Genomic DNA, 19,465 nt, shown 5'->3' on the forward strand with positions numbered 1-19,465 from the left:
TGTATTCTGGGCTCTTAGAATTCTGGGCTCCCATAATTTTAAAGACAGAAAACTTATATATATACAAAAATAAGGGTAAACACGATGAAGGGGTGGAATTTATCTCATGGATAAAAATCCCTACTCTCCATTGAATTTATATGCTAGTAATGGTAGCAGAAAAGAAAGGAAGGGAGGGAGGGATGAAGAAGAAGAAAAGAAGAAAAAGGAAGGGAGGGAGGAAGGATGGAAGAAAAGAAGGGAAATATATAACATAAAAATTTTGTAAGGGTAACAGGAAAATTAAACAGAGGCTATAAAATCAATGAGGAGATTAGAGTATGTCTGTCTGAAAAGATGTGGTTTAATAAAGATGTGAAGGAAGTGTGGAGAGAGCCAGAGGAACAGCAGATGCAAAGGCCCTAAGGCAGAACAGAGTATGCTTGGTGGGCTGAATCAAGAGGGCAATGCAAAAAGAAGAACCCAGGGAAAGAATACAGGCCTATGGGCCATCACACTTCTCTGGCTTTAACACTTTGGAAAGCTTTAACCCCTTCATCAGTGCTATGTGGTCTAGTACTTTCATGTGAAGCTTACCTATATTCTCTTCATATACATTTGAATATGGTACTGAACAAGAATATTTATTTCTATACTAATCTTATGCAAAATCAGGCCTGTAGAAGTCCATTCAAACAAAAACTATATATTTTGGGGACACCTGGGTGGCTCAGTTGGTTAAGTGTCTGCCTTCAGCTCAGGTCATGTTCTTAAGGATCTGGGATTGAGCCCCATGTCAGACCCCCCACTCAGCAAGGAGTTTGCTCCTCCCTTTGCCTCTGCCTCTCCCCGTCACTTATGCTCTCTTTCTCTCACTCACTCTCTCTCTCAAATTAATAAATAAAATCTTAAAAAAAAAAAAACCTATACATTTTTATGGCAACAAGTGTGGTTTAAGTTAAATTATATGCCAGGCAAGACTTAGGTATAACTGCTTACTTTTCCCACAACAAGCAAATTCATAACATATTATAAACATTAAATTGTAATTAGCTCTAACCATCATTTTAGGTTTAGATTACTTCTAATGTAACATATTTATTGATAAGAATGCAAACTATTTTTTAAATAATATTATTACATGCAACTCAAGATAAAAATTTTTATTTAAATCCCTTTCAAGCTTCCAGAGTGGTTAATTAAGAGCACCTTGAGATGTCACAATAAACTGCTATCTCTTACAAAATTAGTATTTTTTTCTTACTGGATAACCAAACAAAATTCAACTATAAGTTGAGTGTTGAAACAGACATGACCCCCAAATACTACCCAGAGACCCCAATATCAAGTTATTATGTTCATTAAAACAGTCTCATGGACCTCACAAATTAGATTAATAAAAAATAAATGGTATAAATTTGAAGTTATAAAATAAATTTATATTAATGAATTTGCCCTTTATCTGGTTAATCTATGTAATTTTTACAGATTTGGTGCCTAGTGAGAAATGGATGAAAGGTGATTCTGGAGAAGTCATAAATGCAAGCAGGTAAGGGAGTGTATTCTCTTTTTTTCAGCCTTCATTTATTCATTTATTCAGTAGAAAAATGAGTTTTTCATTAAAAGATATACATATTTCCATCCTTATTATTATTTGGGGGCCCATTCTGGAAGAAGCCACCGATGCTAAAATCATTTGGTGAAAGTTTGGTGGAAAACAGAATATTCACACTATCTATATGATGACAAAGAATTACCTCATAGGTTAGTTAATTTATAAAAGAGAAATGATATCTTTGTGAAAGTGAGAGCTTTCATAAACTGCTTCAACCGAGTGATTAAGTTCTGTATTATGTGCCTCCAGGGATGATGCAATGGCAAGCACGTGTGGTATTGTCAAGTATACGTAGTATTGTCAAAATTTCTAGAATCTAATCATGAGGGAAGAATCAGTAAAATCCGAACTGTAGCTATTCAGAGACCACTGGACTATACTTTTTAACATGTTTCTGTGACAAAAGACAAAAAGTGGCTCCAGGGACACCTGGGTGGCTCAGTTAGTTGAGCATTGGACCCTTGATTTAGACTCAGGTCGTGACCTCAAAGTCCTGGGAACAGACCTGGCATCAGACTCTGTGGTGCTTGAGGAGTCTGCTTGAGATTCTCTCTCTCTCCCTTTCCCTCTGCCCCTCCTCCCCCGTTTTCTCTCTAAATAAATAAATAAATAAAATCTTTTTTTTTTTTAAGTGGTTCCAAATGAAGGAAGGCTGAAAATATATCACAACTAAATGTAATACATGAACCTTGATTGGATTTTTTAAAAAGTTTTAAAGAACATTTAAAGGATAATGGGTTTTTTTAACCTGTACTCTGTAATAGATGTTATTGTATATTACACCACTTTTTAAATTCTTGGGAGTGAAAATGGCATTGTGATAATGTGGGGAAATGGCTTTATCCTTAGGTGATAAATACTGAGATATTTAGAGGAAGAGTAACATGATGTTATACTTTACTTTCAAAGAGCTCAAGGGAAAAAAGGAAATTGGAAAAGATGTATATTTAGATAGACAGATAGATGATGATATATAGATAAATAGATAATAGGTAAAGAGCACACATATAAAATTTAACTGTTCATGAATTTAAATGAAGGGTATGTGAGTCTTCATTGGGCTATTCTTTCAACACTTCTGAAAGGTTGGAATTTTTCAAAACAAAGATTGGGGAAGACAAAAGAGAGAGACTGGTGTCACTGGAAAATATAGTCTGAATAACTCTGACTTCAGAGTCACTTTTCAAATGAGGGGGATTTTTGCCCGCACTGGTCACCAAATGAGGCAGATTAACAATGTTAGTCAAGGGGCGCCTGGGTGGCTCAGTGGGTTAAGCCGCTGCCTTCGGCTCGGGTCATGATCCCAGGTCCTGGGTTCGAGCCCCACATCGGGCTTTCTGCTCAGCGGGGAGCCTGCTTCCTCCTCTCTCTCTGCCTGCCTCTCTGCCTACTTGTGATTTCTCTCTGTCAAATAAATAAATAAAAAAAAATCTTTAAAAAAAAAAAAAAACAATGTTAGTCAAGACAGCCTAAATCAGGCCATAGACTAATTAGTTAGCCTTATCCAACCTCAGTCCAGTTAATTTTATTGCCTTAATTCACATTAAAAAAAAAAAAAATTGCCCGGGGCAAAAATGTAAACCTCTGTACCCAAACTCAAGAAGGAGCTTTAGAGCACATGGAATTTAGCACCAAAGGAATTATGAACTGATATTTGCTCAGATTTGTTATGTTTATTTACTCACCCTAAGAAAAATATTTGCCTTTTGTAACAAGATTCTTTGAATTGATGGGAGAGCACAGCTGATCCTGCACATTTGGTGGTGGGGAGTGTAGGGGAGAAGCAAACATACATTTTGGAATCCTACTTCACAGCCTCCAGGAAATAGAGGCCCTTTGCTTTCTACCCTCAAGATGCTACTCTCAAGGTTGAAGGAAAAGGTGCCCACTGTTGTACAAGCCCCAGCTGCCCAGAGGTCATCATAAGAGGAGCATTCGTGCTGACAATGGGACTCTGGCTTTCCATTCGAATCTGCCCTGCGGTGTCAGATCTATGCTAAGGGCCCCCAGCTCCCTGGCAGCGTTCTAGGAAGCCTGGTAGAATCCAAGGGGCCACGAACTAGAGCCATACCAGAAACCAAATGGGATAGGCAGTCACCCCAACTGTCATTTGTAAGGCTGGGAGAAACAATGAAACTCTTGAACAATAGAAAAGGGCTTTTCTTCCTCTCACCAGTGAAACAAATCTTAAAATATGAAGATCAAGAGATAAGAGACACCAAAGAACTGAAACCTCTTAACAGCAGGTGGTAACAGTGGGGTCCATCCTTTGAAAAATGTGTCAGATCCTTTTAGGACTATGTAAAACACTTCTGGTTCCTATGGTGACACTGATAATACTTTGTCAAGCATTGTGATATCAAGATCTACATTAAGCAGTTTAAAAAGCACCTTGAAGTGCTTGGAGGTTCAATTAGTTTCCCCTCTAAATTGCTTAGTGTCAATTATAGTTGCGATAATTGGAGGAGATACACTGGGTATGTGAGAAATACTGACCAATGTGTCTTACCTCTTACAAAGCTCAGAAAGGGACGAAGCCATAACTGTGAGTCCCTTTGCAGACAGCCCTGGATGCTAATCAAAGTACGCGTCTCCAGAGTGAAAGAGACTGAGTAGTTCATTAGTCTTCATGCTGTGCCCAGACCCTTTCTTAAGGAATGCCATTCATTGCAGCATTGCCCGTTCTCAAGGAGAGCAGTTTATTTGTCTGTCTCCCCTTAATTAATTTGTTTCGCAGGAAAGGGCATTCTCTAATAAAACTCTGTGGAAACATTCCACGACTCCAAGGCAGGACTCCTGCCGCTGACCCATATCAAAAACTGTTTTTTGTGGTGTTAGATTAACCATCAACCACAAATCTTCTACAAGTCTGGAAAAGTTGGGTTTTCTGGGGTTTTTTTCCTCTTTTACTGGCTTTTGCACATAATTCTAGTAACAGTAAATAGGATTTTGTCAAGTTGTGAAGTAAGAAATTGAATTTCCAGGTAGGCAGATCCCCAGGTTTGTTAGCTGCATTCCTTTGAAAGTCTAGATTGGTTACTATATAGTTTTTGTACCGCATTCTGAACTTCTGCAGACTTACCTTTTCCACTGGAGCTAGACTGGCTGGAGGGACTCTTCCTCCCAGTTCTGCCCATTTCTCTTTAACGCAAGATCAATGTTCCAACACCTTTGACTGAAACGCAGGTGTTTTCCACATGTCTCAATGCTCACAAACTTACTGTGTGACTTCAGTGCCACTTTGGAGAAGTTACGTTTAATGAATTTGTGAATATCCTTCTATCAAAACAGGTAATTATTTTTCAGAATAAGGAATACATAATTAAGTATTTAACACACTATAGGACCTATACTGAAAAAAATCATTTTAGTATGCTATTTAAAAATTTCTGGAAAATAAAGGATTTCTACCACCAATTCCAAAAGAAAAAGAAAAACTAGACTTCATTTGCACTATTAAATCAGAATGGTACCAAATCTTTTACAAGTATAGCATTTGTGATTTTTGTTTATAAAAGATAATAAACATGTTTGTTCATTTTCAGGACATGAAACTGACCCAATGTTTTGTCTATTTTCATGTCATAATAATAGTAATAATAGCTAATATTAACTAGCACTTAAGGCCTGATGTGACTCTATTACTCATATAATCAATCTCATTAAGTAGAATTTATTACTGTTCCAATTATGCAAATGAAGAAACCAAAGTCTGGTGAGGTGACAAAACAAAGAAAATGGGAAAGATATTCTGACTGACTCTAGTTTCTGAGATCTTCATTACCACACTGATAATGTGCCATAGCCACCTTTGTCCCTAAATTTCATATTTTCTCACATTTCATGCAAGTTTACAGATGTGTTCATCTGCCTGGGGTACCATAACGGAATATCATAGACTGAGTAGCTTAAACAACAGAAATCTATTTTTCACAGCTCTAGAGGCTGTGAAATCCAAAATCAAAGTGCCAGCAAGGTAGGTTTTCTTCTTTGCCTTTTCGCCTATAGGTGGTTACCATCTTGCTCACATGTGTGCTCATGTGACCTCTTTGATCTGCATTTACACACACACACACACACACACACACAGGGAAAGAGAGAGAGAGCTCTAGTGTCTCTTATAAAGACAGTGATTTTATCTTAACCTATCCGATCAGGACACACCCCCGCCCCTGATCTATTTTAACTAAATTACTTCCTTAGAGGTCCCCCTCTCCAAACACAGTCACATTGGAGGTTAGAACTTCAACATATGACTTTGGTGGATGGGGGAGACACACAAACATTTAGTCCTTCATAACAGGTAACTTAGTGTATTTCCAAAAGAAAACTATTCCAAGTTCATTAAAATGCTAACAGATAGGAACTTCTCAACTCCCAAATTTGCCTTTTAAAAAAACCTGCAATATCGTGTACTGTAGACTTCATATGGACCACAATATTGAAGAAGTGAAATTCGTCATTTTTCACATTGTCCTAGCTAACTGGATGGTGATAGGAGACCCCCAAGAGGGGACTGCGTCAGACAACTAAAGCAAAAATTCAAGCAAAACAATGACACCATGCCTGAGTCAGTCATTGGGAAGATAGCTCTGATCAGATTCTAGATGATTTCATCGGCCAATAGTGTTAGTGGATACTTTTCTTCCTGGGCTATGCTCTGCTTTCACTTATTAGGAGAGAAAAAATGCATTAATCACATGCTATAATCCAGGCACATGTATATTTATGCCCTTAGAGATTAGCATACAAATTCCAAATAACAAAGTAAGAAATGATCGGTTGTGGCATTTTCTAGAAACGTAATTTGTTATTTCCTTTTTAATTAAGCCTAGTCATTGAGTGATTCATGTGGAAAAACAAGACTAGGTACATATGTTGTACACAGTTGTTGATTCAATAGAAAGCAAAATATCTAGAAACAAAGCCCTGCACCTCTGTAAAAACATGTGCTCTGTTAGAATTTCAATAGTCTGACATGGTTCAGATCCTACTTAACTCATTACGATGTCCACGGTCAATATTTTTCAGCAGCACAATGAGGCATGCCATAGCATTTGAAACCATAGCCTGTAAACGTTATTGTTACACAGCCTTCTGCTCCTGCAATGGTGACTCAAGATAAATGCTTTGGATTTTCTTAAGTTTATTCTTTCCACTTTATACGGTAGCAGGCTGATCAGGCAGAGACATCTCTAAGCATCTATGCAACAAATTCAGGGCCTTCCAGGCAGCCATAGTATCTATTAGCAGGTTCCAAATTAGAGTATTCCACAAGAAACATTCTGTCCCGATGACTATAGTGGCAGCTTCCCGATCTCATAGAATTTCAGTGTGAGGGATAGCAAGTTGACTGGAAGTACAAGTTGTTTACCAAGCATATAATTAAATAGACAGATGAAAGGTAGATGATACATGGGTGGATAGACAGACCTTCCCATTAGTCCACTAGATGTCCAGTGCAATGGCAATTGGAAAAGCTAGCAGTGTGTGTGTGTGTGTGTGTGTGTGTGTGTGTGTGTGTGTGTGTGTGTTTGTGTCGGGGGAAAATGGGCTTAACTCTGAATTTTATTTCCTTTTGGATTCACACATTTTTTTTTCTTTCTCCCTTCCTGTGTATCCCACTACAGTGTTCCGTGTGAACCAGAGCAGAGTCAAGAAATACCATATTTAGAGGAGGAAAATCATTCACATACTTCTAAGCTGCTAATTCTTTCCAAATCAGACAGACAAAGCACTTTTCTCTTTGGAATAAGTATGTTGGGATCAAATGAGTTGCCAGAAAAAGGTGTTGTACTTTGTTCTGTTTTAATTCCATTGCACATGGCTTGACTTTTGTTTGTCTTCCTGTCAGCCTTCTACACTTACCTTGGCATTTCTCCTAATCAGCGAGCAGGACTATATAGGAATGTTTGTCTACAAGTCAGCTTAGGTGAACCTGGCCACCTGCCACCCTGTTAGGACTTTCTCACCAACCATCAGCTCACACTAACCAGTGCCAACCAGACAGAAATAACCACAGGATTCTAAACTTGTCCTTTCTTTGGAAGGGTCATTCTCCCTCTTCCCACTCCTTTCTATTGGCTCTTTGGGATCAGATGGTTTGCTTCTTGAGTACCTTGCTCCATTGGCCAAGGAATATTTTCCATCATTAGACCATTGATACTGAATGAGACACTGTGAACAATATTATTTTTCTGTCTTCTAAAAACTCCATTTCCTGTAAAGATGACCAGATTCTACCCAAATTCCATAGATACTTTGCAGCATAAGATGTAGTTCCTGCCATAGAGAAAACTGTGCATAAATAACAACACTGTGACCCACGGCAAGTAACATATGAAAGGTAAAAAAAAAGTTCCAGGTGTAATGGAGAACAAAACAAAAGAAGAGATTAATTATGAATGAGAGAATTACCACTCTGGGGAGAAAGAGAGCATATGAGCCACGTCTCAGTAGGGATGCCTTGAGAACTGAGGGGAGTGGGGAATAATTAAGAAGCTTGTGGGCAAGGCATGGAAGAGGGTATTTCCAAAACACAGTTGTGAAATAATAAAGAACTATATTGTGCCTACATAAACCAAAGCTTCCTACAGGATTGGATCACAAGTGCTATGTTCATCATTCTTACTTTATCCTGTAGGCCAGTAATTCCTAAAAGCTGGCCATAGACCAGTGATGGTTTAAGTTTAAGTTTTTACCAGACTGGGGAGAAATGAGAAAAATAAAGACAATTTGTAAGATTTTCTTTATGAAACAAAGTGCATTCAAATCAAAGGTACTTCCTTTATTATGGGATTGTATCTTTCCTATATTTGGAACCAAATGCAATTGCTGTTTTGAAATTATGGTAAGGCTAGATGGCAGCTTGGTAGGAGGCTTTAATGCTCTTACGTGGCAAGATAAAAATTGGCAACACTGTTTTGGGATCCTAAGTATATTTTTATTTTACTTGGTCCATGTGATCCAAAATTTGGGGGCTACTTTGGGGTAATGTAGATTCTAGAAAGGGCAATGATGGGATGGATATTGTTCTCTAGGAGACACAATTACAAAAGTAATAACACAAAAATAGAAAAATAAGGGAAAAGGAGAAAAAAGGAAGGAGGGAGACAATAAATTAGATAGACAGTATAAGGATACAAGAAACCTAGTTAGTAATCTAGGGCAAGAAGGAATGAGAACCAGGGTGCCTGGGTAGCTCAGTCAGTTAAGTGTCTGCCTTTGGCTCATGTCATGACCCCGAGTCCTGGGATCCCACCCCACATTAGGCACCCTGCTCAGCAGGGAGTCTGCTTCTCCCTCCTCCTTTGCCCCTCTCCTGACTTGTGCTCGCTCTCTTTCTCTCTCTCTCTCTTTCTCTCTTGCATAAATAAATAAAATCTTAAAAAACAAAAATAGAAAAAAACAAAAAACAGTGAGGACCTAATCCAGAACACTGACAGAGAATTGAAAAAAAGCAATGGATGCAAGGGATAGGATCTATAGGATTGTCAGTTGTGTAAAAGAACAAGCGAAGATTATATTATGGGCCAAGAGTCTGAGCCACCTGGTTTCCTGTACAGAAAGATGGGAAAGAGCAAGCAGAGATTTTGAGAAGGACTGGAGATGTAACAGACTGGGCCTGGGAATTTGATAAAGCTTAGAGAGATACACCTGGGAATCATCTGCATGAAAGGAAGAGCTGAAAAAGACAGTGGAAAAGAAAACTAAAAGAGAACTCTGAGTAGAGAAGACGTCTACCACTTGATTCTCCTTCATTAGTTCAGGTCATCTGTTGAGAATGACCAAGGTTGAAATTTACATTTTCTGGACGTGTCATGATCAGTGAACTTTGATATTTGCTAACGTGATTTCCTTACTGATCACCCTCTAATACTATCATCTTGAAAAATCTCATGTCTCTCAAGATCCTATTAGCCCATTTCTCTGTAACCACAAACTTCAGTTAAGTCAGCATCACATATTGGAGTGAGCTGAGAAGTTAGGAAGTAACAATTATTGAGCTTAAGGAATTTAACTCTTTCCATGAAATATAAGGAGAAAGAAAGGGCTCCTGGGTGGCCCAGTTGATTAAGAGACTGCCTTTGGCTCATGTCATGATCCCAGGGTCCTGGGATGGAGTCCCAAGTCGGGCTGTCTGCTCAGTGGGGAGCCTGCTTCTCCCTCTCCCTCTGTCTGCCACTCAACCTGCTTGTGCTCTCTTTCCCTCTGTCAAATAAATAAATCTTAAAATATATATATATATATATATATATATATATATATATATATATATATTAAGAATGAAGTTTGAACTAGAATGACCCTTCAGGATTATAAGAAACTATGTAATATTAGCAAAGAAGGACACTCAAATTTTAAAATTCTTTGGAGATATATTTTTTTTGTCCTCAATATTAGGGTTGTGGTACAATTTATTTTTTGCATGTAACAATAGTTAATATTTATTGAGCATTTACTATAGGCAGGCACTTGACAAGCACAACCTTATTTAAACTTCATAAAAAACCCTTTCAAGTGGGTAATTTTAGTGTGTGTGTGTGTGTGTGTGTGTGTGTGTGTTTCTAGTAATAGAAGTAATACTGATAGAAGATAAGTTACTTGTCCAAAATGACCGAGTAGAAAGTGACTGACCTAGGATTAGAATTCTCTTGTATCACTTAGACTTCATTCTTTGGCAAATGACAGAAAACCCAGACACAACCAGTTTAAGGAAAAAGGGTCTTTATTAGTTTCTATAACCAAAAAGTCTAAGAGCTGGACAGGGGTTAACCCCAGAAGAAACGTAACAACTCAGACCATGTCGTGGGCATACAGTGTCATCTATTCATCCTTACCCAGATTCCTCTGAGTTGGCTCCATTCTCAGTCATCCCCTCCTATTGTCAGAATGTCTCCAGCAGATCTGGCCTCATAGCCAGGCCTACCCAAGACCAGCAGGAAATCACTCCTGGCTGTAGCCCAGCAGTCCTAGGAAGAATCTCATTAAATCCTTTCATTGTGATTGGGCCAAAGCCTACCCCTGAAGGAATAGTGGGCATCTGAGTAATGTTACACACTACACGGCCAAGCCTGGAGCCAAGGGTACAATAAACCAGGATGCTATTAACAAAACTTGGGTGCACATGGGGCGCCTGGGTGGCTCAGTCGTTAAGCGTCTGCCTTCAGCTCAGGTCATGATCCCAAAGTCCTGGGATTGAGCCCCACATCGGGCTCCCTGCTTGACGGGAAGCCTGCTTCTCCCTCTCCCACTCCCCCGATTGTGTTCCCTCTCTCACTATCTCTCTCTGTCAAATAAATAAATTAGATCTTTAAAAAGCTCACTATCTCTCTCTGTCAAATAAACAAATTAAATCTTTAAAAAAAAAAAAAAAACAACTGAGATGCAGAGATGCTGGGTGGCATGATCAGTAAGGAGCTCTGATGACTGAACTTTCTTGCTGAACAACCTGAGGGTTAATCACTGTATTTTGCCAGCTAAACAATGAAGATCCACAAAGAACAGAGATGAGACTTTGAACATTAAATAGAAGACTCTACTCTTGGAACATACTTTATATTCGGGGTTAAAGGCCTGTAGGAAGAACCAGATCTATTTCTGCTGTAGTAGCAACATACATGAACACATTCCTCCGAAGAGACTTCATTTTGGGGGTCAGGAAGGAGGGGAATGCACATGGTACTTTTGTCCCAGACTGGTCTTGAGGTGAATGAGAAAGAGACTCAGGCCTCCATTTCTCCCTTCTAAGCCAGGTCCAACTCCAAACTCCTGTCCATCTAGATTACCTTCCATTTTCTCTCTAATACACTGGATTTAGATTGAGGTAGGACAGCATTAGTATCCATTGCTTCGTTTATCCTTTTAGAGCCTGATGAAGATCCCACAAAAGAACCCATCTCATTTTTGTAACAAGCTCCTCCCTGTGAGAAAAGGACAAAGAGAGAAAGCCCTGATCCTATTTATGATTGTCTCTTTCTATTTCTCTAGGAATATTAACTTGCTGGTTGCCTCTTCATCTCAAAGCCTTTTTTTTTTTTTCCTTTTAATTTTAGCTGACTTTCTGACATATTATGGTAAGAAGAGAACAAAGCATGTGGGTGCTTGTTGTTTCAAGGATATGTTGATGAAATGGTTTATAATGCAATTAAATCCTAGGTCTTTGTGCTTAAAAGAAAGAGGAAACACTTTTTTGGGCTATCCTCTAGCAGTAAAAATTCAGCTGAAAGTCTATTACTTCCTTTTCTTTAAAACTCCAACTTCCTAGTCAGTATTGCCAGACAAATGAAATAGGTCATTTCTGTTCTTTGTGTTGTAGTGAATGTAGAAAAGAGTTTGTGCTTCAATGGGGGTAGGTTTTAAATGAGACCTGAAAAGCCTGTGTTCTTTTACAGTTTCATTAGTTTTTTTTAACACTTTGCTTACCTTCAAAAATCCTATAGGAATAGTGAATATATACTTTTGCAATAAAATGTAAAAAAATAAGGGCACCTGGGTGGCTCAGTGGGTTAAAGCCTCTGCCTTCCTCTTGGGTCATGATCCCAGGGTCCTGGGATGGAGTCCCACATGGGGCTCTCTGCTCAGCAGGGAGCCTGCTTCCCTTCCTCTCTCTCTGCCTGCCTCTCTGCCTACTTGTGAGCTCTGTCTGTCAAATAAATAAATAAAATCTTTTTAAAAAATGCAAAAAAATATATACCTATTAAAATTTAAACATAAGACAAATAGTGAACAGGATCCAGAAAGAGAACTGGGTTATGGTTTCTCTTTTTTCCAGAAGGTTATCAGATACAATTGTAACAGTTCAGTAAAACATTTCTTTTGTGGGGTCCTTTTATTCCTCCAGTGTTCACTTTTCTCTTCCCAATTACTTTTTTTTTTTAAATAGTTTATTTTTAAACCATCTCCACACCCAGTGTGGGGCTCGAACTCACAACCCCCAGATCAAGAGTCCCATGCTCTCCCGACTGAACCAGCCAGGTGCCCCCTAATACTGATAATTGCTTTTAATATTGCTTCTAATATTGAAAAATAAAATTGCATTTCTTTCTAATATTAAAAAATTAAATTTAAATTTCTCAAAGGAAAAGACAAAGGAAGTAGAGATAATAGACACTCCTGTTCTTCACTTTTATTGTTTTGCTCTCAGAAGAAAGTGATAAACAGGGAGCCTGAGTCCCCAGACTGGCTTCATGCAGCAACCATCCCAAACTTCACCCCAGCCGAACTGACCAGCACTTCTCTAAGTCCTATACTCTGACCTTCCCCTGCTCTGTTGCCTTCTGTGACGCTAACACCGACACCACAACATTTATAACTTGTTGAATGATAGGTAGAGCTTCAGAACAAATGGGATGTCCAGTCAGGAGAAGTCTAGATAAATCCCTTGGCAGAGTCAGCAGGCACTCAGGGCTCCGGCAACACTTGGGCACTAGACACAGAGACAAAAACAAAGAAAGCAAATGTGTCTGCCTTGATGAATCTACTCACAATTCCAATTCTTGCAATCAGAGTATCTTTAAGAAGCTATTTTAATTTCAGCATGTTTATCGTTTTTCATGACATCTGGAAAACTGAACTCTTTTATACTAAATATGAGAGGATATTGTGATCTTTTTTGGAGCTCTTCATTTCGCTCTCTGAAAGCCAATTGGCAGCTATCGCCTTGACAAGATACGGAAAGCTGCAGTCTTCCTTTAATCCTAGAGACAACTTCTGGAGAGGGAGGGTGTCTGAAACAGTCATGCTTGGGAATACAGAGTTCCCTGAAAGCAGCTTTTCTAACTTCCTGGGTCTAATTCCCAGGGACCCTATATTGTATCATCAAAAAGGTTAGGATCCCTTTCCTTGCTTCCAAAAGTAACACATACAGCAGGATTTCTCAAAATGGAGTATGAGTCACCGGCCTCAGAATCACCCGGAGTGCCTGTTTGTAGAAGCCTGACCCTCCAGCTACTCCATCTGACTCTGCGGTTTGGGTTGGACATCTGCAATTTTACGAAGTCCTACCACACCATACTAAATTTTGAAAACCACCTATGTAGGGATATATGTTCATTCATATCTATACACATTATATTAAAGACATGCATGAAAGAAGTCTGTGACACAACCATTGAATCTTGCCAGAAGCATCTCTTATAAAACTTAAAGCAGAAATCATGACAATTAACTTCAGAAAACTACTTAAACCTACCAACAACTCTCCTGCTACCCATCTATGTGTCTCCTATGGCTTAGTTTCTATTGACATAAATAAATAAGTCTTACATGATGTCACCATTGTTGTTTTAAGAGGCCACATTTTATTGAAATATATGGGTCACAAATTGTATGGCATTTAAAAAACTGTTAGTAGAGGAACATAGAAAACAGAATGGTGGTTATATGATGATGAAATAGAATTCTTCCCTAGAGTGACTCAATTATAGAGTGACTCAATTATAGCAGGTAATTCATTTGGACTATGAAGTCCAAGTCTGGAAGCAAAAATATAAATTTTGAATATCTGGCTGTCTTTATATTGACCAAAAATTTTTTAAAAATCCTTCCCTCCCCACGCAGAGACATTTTCTATTTTTCCTTCAAAATCCAACCAGCTGGAATATCGAGATATTTCAAAGAGCTTTATTCCAGTTGCAATTCAAAGGGAAGGCGAAGTTCACAGCAGAATCCTTGATGGGAGCTAACCTTATATGAGAGAATCTAATAAAGGATGCCATGTATTAGTAAGGGAATAAGGTGACCTGAAACGTTTTCACTGACAATGCCCAGGAAGAGCAAAAAGCTATCATGGCATAAACAATTCATTGTTCAGATCGGTTAGATGACACTGTGGAAATACGGACATATTGAGGATAAATCAAGCTTGACAATGATCTCCCTGCCATCCTGTGGATTTCAAGTACCCAAAATCTCCTGCGGGTAACATGCCTACTTCTGCCCCTCTGAACACATCTTTCTTTCACTAATAATTGCTGCCATATTCTCCCAATATCAAATTCACTTCTTCCCGCTAAATAGAAAGGCCCCAGGCCAATGAACAGATCTTTGGGATTTTTTTTTTTTTTTTTTTAACCACAGTCTAATAAAGGCATGATGTAGGTAAACTTCCCCAAGTAAAAATATTGGGGAGTTATCTGAAACTGGTGATAATATCTGAAAATGTGACTTGTAAAGTTCTATCTCGTATAAAATAACGGTAGATGCAGTTGATTTGGGTCATCATCTAGGCTTTCATGTATATGAGATTGGCTTTATACCAAAAAGCTTACTGGCACGATAGAGCAGGGCTTTTCAGTTATAGGAGCGGCAACCTGGCTCAGAGAGTCCTTTGGCACCTTTCATTCCTTTATTTCTTGCCTGTTGATTAATCGAGGTCTATGTGACAAACAATGCCTGGTGAACAAGAAGGACCCTGGCTTCCCAACCTTATGTTTCACTGCAGCAGATTAACAAACAAAAAACAAATAGTAAACAGAAAAAATACGGGCACCGGCTCAGTCGGTTAAAGCATTGGACTCCTTGGTTTAGGCTGAGATCATGATCTTAGGGGTCGTGAGATGGAGCCTCTGGTTGGGCTTGGCATTCAGCAGGGAGTCTGCTTGAAGATTCTCTCCCCAACCCCTCCCCATGCTCTCGCAGTCTCTTTCTAAAATAAATAAATACATTGTTCTTAAAAAAGGAAAAATAAAATCATTACAAGTTATAAAGGTATTATGGAATAAAGATACAGAAGCTATGATAGAAAGGAAGTTGTGGAGGGCAGGGAAGGCCCTGCTTTGCACAGCATAATTAGGACAGGCCTCCCAGAGCACGGGCTATCTAACAGAAGTATAAAGATGGTAAGAAGACAGCCGTGTGAAGAAAGTGTGGAAGAGGTTTCAGGCTGGAGACGGCATGTGCAAAGAGCCTGAGCAGCAAAGAGCTTAGCGTCCTTAGGGAAGTATACAGTGCCTAATGTTTCTCAAGTATAGGGAGGAAGAGACAGACACAAGGGGAAATCAAAGAAATAATAGTTGGGGGCCTGATTCAGAGTCTCACAAGCCACGGTAAGGAAATTGCAACATATTCAAGTGTCAGAGGATGCTATAGGACAGTTTCTGAACAGAAATTCTTTGGACATTTTTACATGTTCAGATAGAGTCTGAACGTCATCAAAGCTTATCCTCACTGCCACACTCCCCCATCCTGTCTGTGACCCCTGTTCCCTTACAGTGAGCCTGATTGCACCTACCTGTCTGGAGGTCCTATCTATCCATATGCCCAAGGAAACACTCCCTACACTCAGTACCATTCTTTCACGGCCCACGTTAAAAAGTTATTCTCTCTGCTTGTTTCTTCTGGGTTACTGGCTCTTCTGTCTTCCCCCCATTACTTCTGTCATTTTTCATAGCATGATCACAATGTGCACCGTCTGCTTGCTTGGTTTTCGCTTATTTACTGTTTCCACTATGAGACTATTAACTCCATGAGGGCAAGAATCATGTCTGATTTGGACAAGATTATACCCTCATTCCCCTGCAAAGTGGCCGGACGTGTTGAATAAATGAAAGAGTTGATGATTCTTCACTTCAGCTATGAGAATGTTAACAGCCACTTGGGTTACGTTGAAAACTTCGGCAACTCTCACTATCCAGCTTTGATAAAAGGACAAATTTTTCATTTGCTGTTGGACTACCAAACTCCTATAAAGACACAGAAATTATATATACAGTCTCCACAGTAGCCCAGTCTTGCTTTCCTTTATCTATGTTTCTGGACCCTTTGTCTTCCCTGATGTGGGGAGAGTGGACTCTACTAATCAACACTCTCGAAATCTTCAAGAATCCTGTGCTAATGCAATACCATGGTTGGTCTTTCAAACAATAGATAGGAATGTGAGAAAGGCATTAGAAAAAAAGAAACATAAATCTGCTTATCAAAACATGGAAGACAGTGGAGAAGATATACCAAAATATATACCAATATAAATTCCCATTCTAGTCAAATAAAGCAACCATCCTCTTCTGGATCAATGTTTTCTTCTCTTCCTCAACACTAAAACAATGAAGGAGGACAAATAAGAGCCCACTGCTTTCCAAAGCTCCCGACTCCTCTGGCTTTTAGGATAGAATAAGAAAAACAGACACAGTTAGTACCCAACTATCACTTCACAATTTTTATTTTTTTAAAGATTTTATTTATTTATTGGAGTGAGAGAGAGAGAGAGAGAGAACACAAGCAGGGGGAGCAGCAGAAGGAGAGGGAGAAGCAGACTCTCCACTGAGCAGGGAGCACACTGCAGGGCTCAATCCCAGAACCCTGGGATCATGACCTGAGCCAAAGGCAGATGTTTAACCTACTAAGCCATCCAGGCGTCCCACTTCAAAAAAAATTTTTTAAGATTTTATTTATTTATTTGACAGAGAGATCACAAGTAGGCAGAGAGGCAGGCGGGCTGGGTGGGAGGAAGCAGGCTCCCCGCTGAGCTGAGAGCCCGATGCGGGGCTCGATCCCAGGACCCTGAGACCACGACCTGAGCAGAAGGCAGAGCCTTAACCCACTGAGCCATCCAGGCGCCCCCCACTTCACAATTTTTAATCAATTGTTAATTATCACTGATCTTTGCCTATGAGAAGAATGAAAATTTCACAGATTTTATTTCAGTCAATTAATTTGTATTTTAATTATTTTTTTTAATAAACAAGTAGAATGAACATACATTTTTTTGCCTCTAAACAGGATAAAATACTCCCAATAAGAATAAAAACACTTATCATTTGGTGAGACAAGACAGTTCTTGTGTACAATCAGTATTCAATAAGTATGATGTAGGAAGTAAGGAAATGTTTTAACATCATACAATGTAAAATTAAGAATCTAAATATTTTCAGGTCATCCAGATATACATTAATGTTGTTAATTATTCTGCAAATCAGGAGGACTTTTTCCATAGGTGTATCATCATAAATTGGAGCATAGAGGTACGCTTACTCCCGTAAATATTTTTGGAAATTTTTCGTTAATTTTCATAATAACAACTCTGTACCGTGTGGATCAAAATTCCAAAAACAATTGACCCACACAAATGAACTAAGTCTATTTACATGTAATGAAATAGCATTTTCCATAGTAGGTTCTAAAAACTGTGAGCCATTTCATATTCTGACAGATCTGTTCAGGAGATAATAATGAGAAAACCTGACCAAAATAACTTCAAGCTACCATCTTTCTAGGAAACATCACGGAGTTAAGTAAATTCGTCTTTGGTGTTTTCAGCGTTCTTCTTCTTTTTTTTTTTTTTTTTTAGATTTTATTTATTTGTTTGACAGAGAGAGAGAGATCACAAGTAGGCAGAGGCAGGCAGAGAGAGGAGGAAGCAGGCTCCCTGCTGAGCAGAGAGCCTGATGCGGGGCTCGATCCCAGGACCCTGGGATCATGACCCGAGCCGAAGGCAGAGGCTTTAACCCACTGAGCCACCCAGGCGCCCCTCAGTGTTCTCCTTTCTTGGGACATTCACTCATCGAAGATTTTCAAATACCAGGGAGAAGCAAACAGGCTGAGGTGCACAGATGTTCACAAGTTCTTGTTCAGGTTCAGCACCAGAGAGATGACTGCAGTAATTAGCTGCAGTTCCAGATTCTAAGATCTAAAATGTGCCTTAGAAATTAGTCGAAGCTTCACATGGAAGGACTGCTCAAAATTGCACCAACATAGGGCCTGAGAGAAAGCTTTCCTTAGTAATTTAATAGGCAAAAAGCTGAAAGTAAGATATCTTTGCAAGCCTTTTGAACTATTTTAGCTAGCTGGCAATTTGATTTGGACAATATTAACTGCTAACAAGGTATGAGGAAAAAAACCCTCTTAATGACATTGTCTACCCTGATCAAATGACGTTTGAAAAGCTGAGTCAAAGTTCAACAGTAAAAGAAAAGAGAAATTCAGTATACTGATGTATTTTCTCCTAAAATAGCTGGGCATGCCCAGTAATGAACCATGAGCAATATTGTGATTTAAGTTACCTTTTTATTAGGATGTTTATCTTAAATATTCTCAGACTTACAAAAAAGCTGCAAATAACTACTAAGATCTTTTTCTTCCAGAACTGTGGAAGAGTAAGATGTTGGTTTGATGTCTATACTCTCGGATACTTCAGTTGGTAGTGCCCACAGGAAAGGGTGTTCTTCTACTAGATAATCACAATATAACCAAAAGGCTTGGGAGATTATACTGATGTATTACTGCCACCCCATCCTCATATCCTATTCATGTTTTTCCCATTGTCTCAGCATCTATTATATTAAAAGAAACACTCATCATATTTATTTATGTCGTTTCAGTGTCCTTCAGTCTGGGACCATTCCTCGGTATCACGATCTTGACAGTTTTGACAATACAAGCCAGTTATTTTACAAAAAGTCCCTTAATTAGAAAATTTTGAAGTTTCCTGCTTATGATTAAATTAAATCATGCATCTTTGGCAGGAATACCACAGAAATGAGGCTGTAAGTCCTTTTCTCTTTGTAATTAGAAATTAATTTTGTGAGAAGCTTCTTTTAAACTATGTAAGAATTTCATTTATCATCATATTGTCAATGTATTCATTTATTTATATCAGGATAGACTCATGCATTCTAATTTTATTAAATGGCATACATCCATTATTAATATTGCCTATACTGATGTTCAGTTTATCCCAAATTTAGTTAGTGGCAACCTATTTCAGCTGGATCCGACACCCTTCTGATATGTCCCTGTCATCCTTTGAGTATTCCTTCAGTATATGGCATAAGATGTCCCAGCATCATCTTGTAATCCCCCATTCCAAGCCCTGAAATCACCATTCTTTCCTTTCATGTCATTCCTTTAAATAAATTGTGTTTAGAAATCAAG

General features: G+C 38.8%; 1 long non-coding RNA gene across 1 annotated transcript in view; it reads left to right on the forward strand.

The window, feature by feature from the left end:
- LOC125100208 (uncharacterized) overlaps positions 1-19,465 on the forward strand; it is a 145,622-nt gene that overhangs the window by 69,556 nt on the left and 56,601 nt on the right. Inside the window, exon 2 of the long non-coding RNA XR_007127469.1 lies at positions 1,468-1,528. This is a non-coding gene — a long non-coding RNA (uncharacterized LOC125100208). The remainder of the gene's footprint in view (positions 1-1,467; positions 1,529-19,465) is intronic.

The sequence above is a fragment of the Lutra lutra genome, chromosome 5, assembly GCF_902655055.1.
Source record: "Lutra lutra chromosome 5, mLutLut1.2, whole genome shotgun sequence".
Lineage (NCBI taxonomy): Eukaryota > Metazoa > Chordata > Mammalia > Carnivora > Mustelidae > Lutra > Lutra lutra.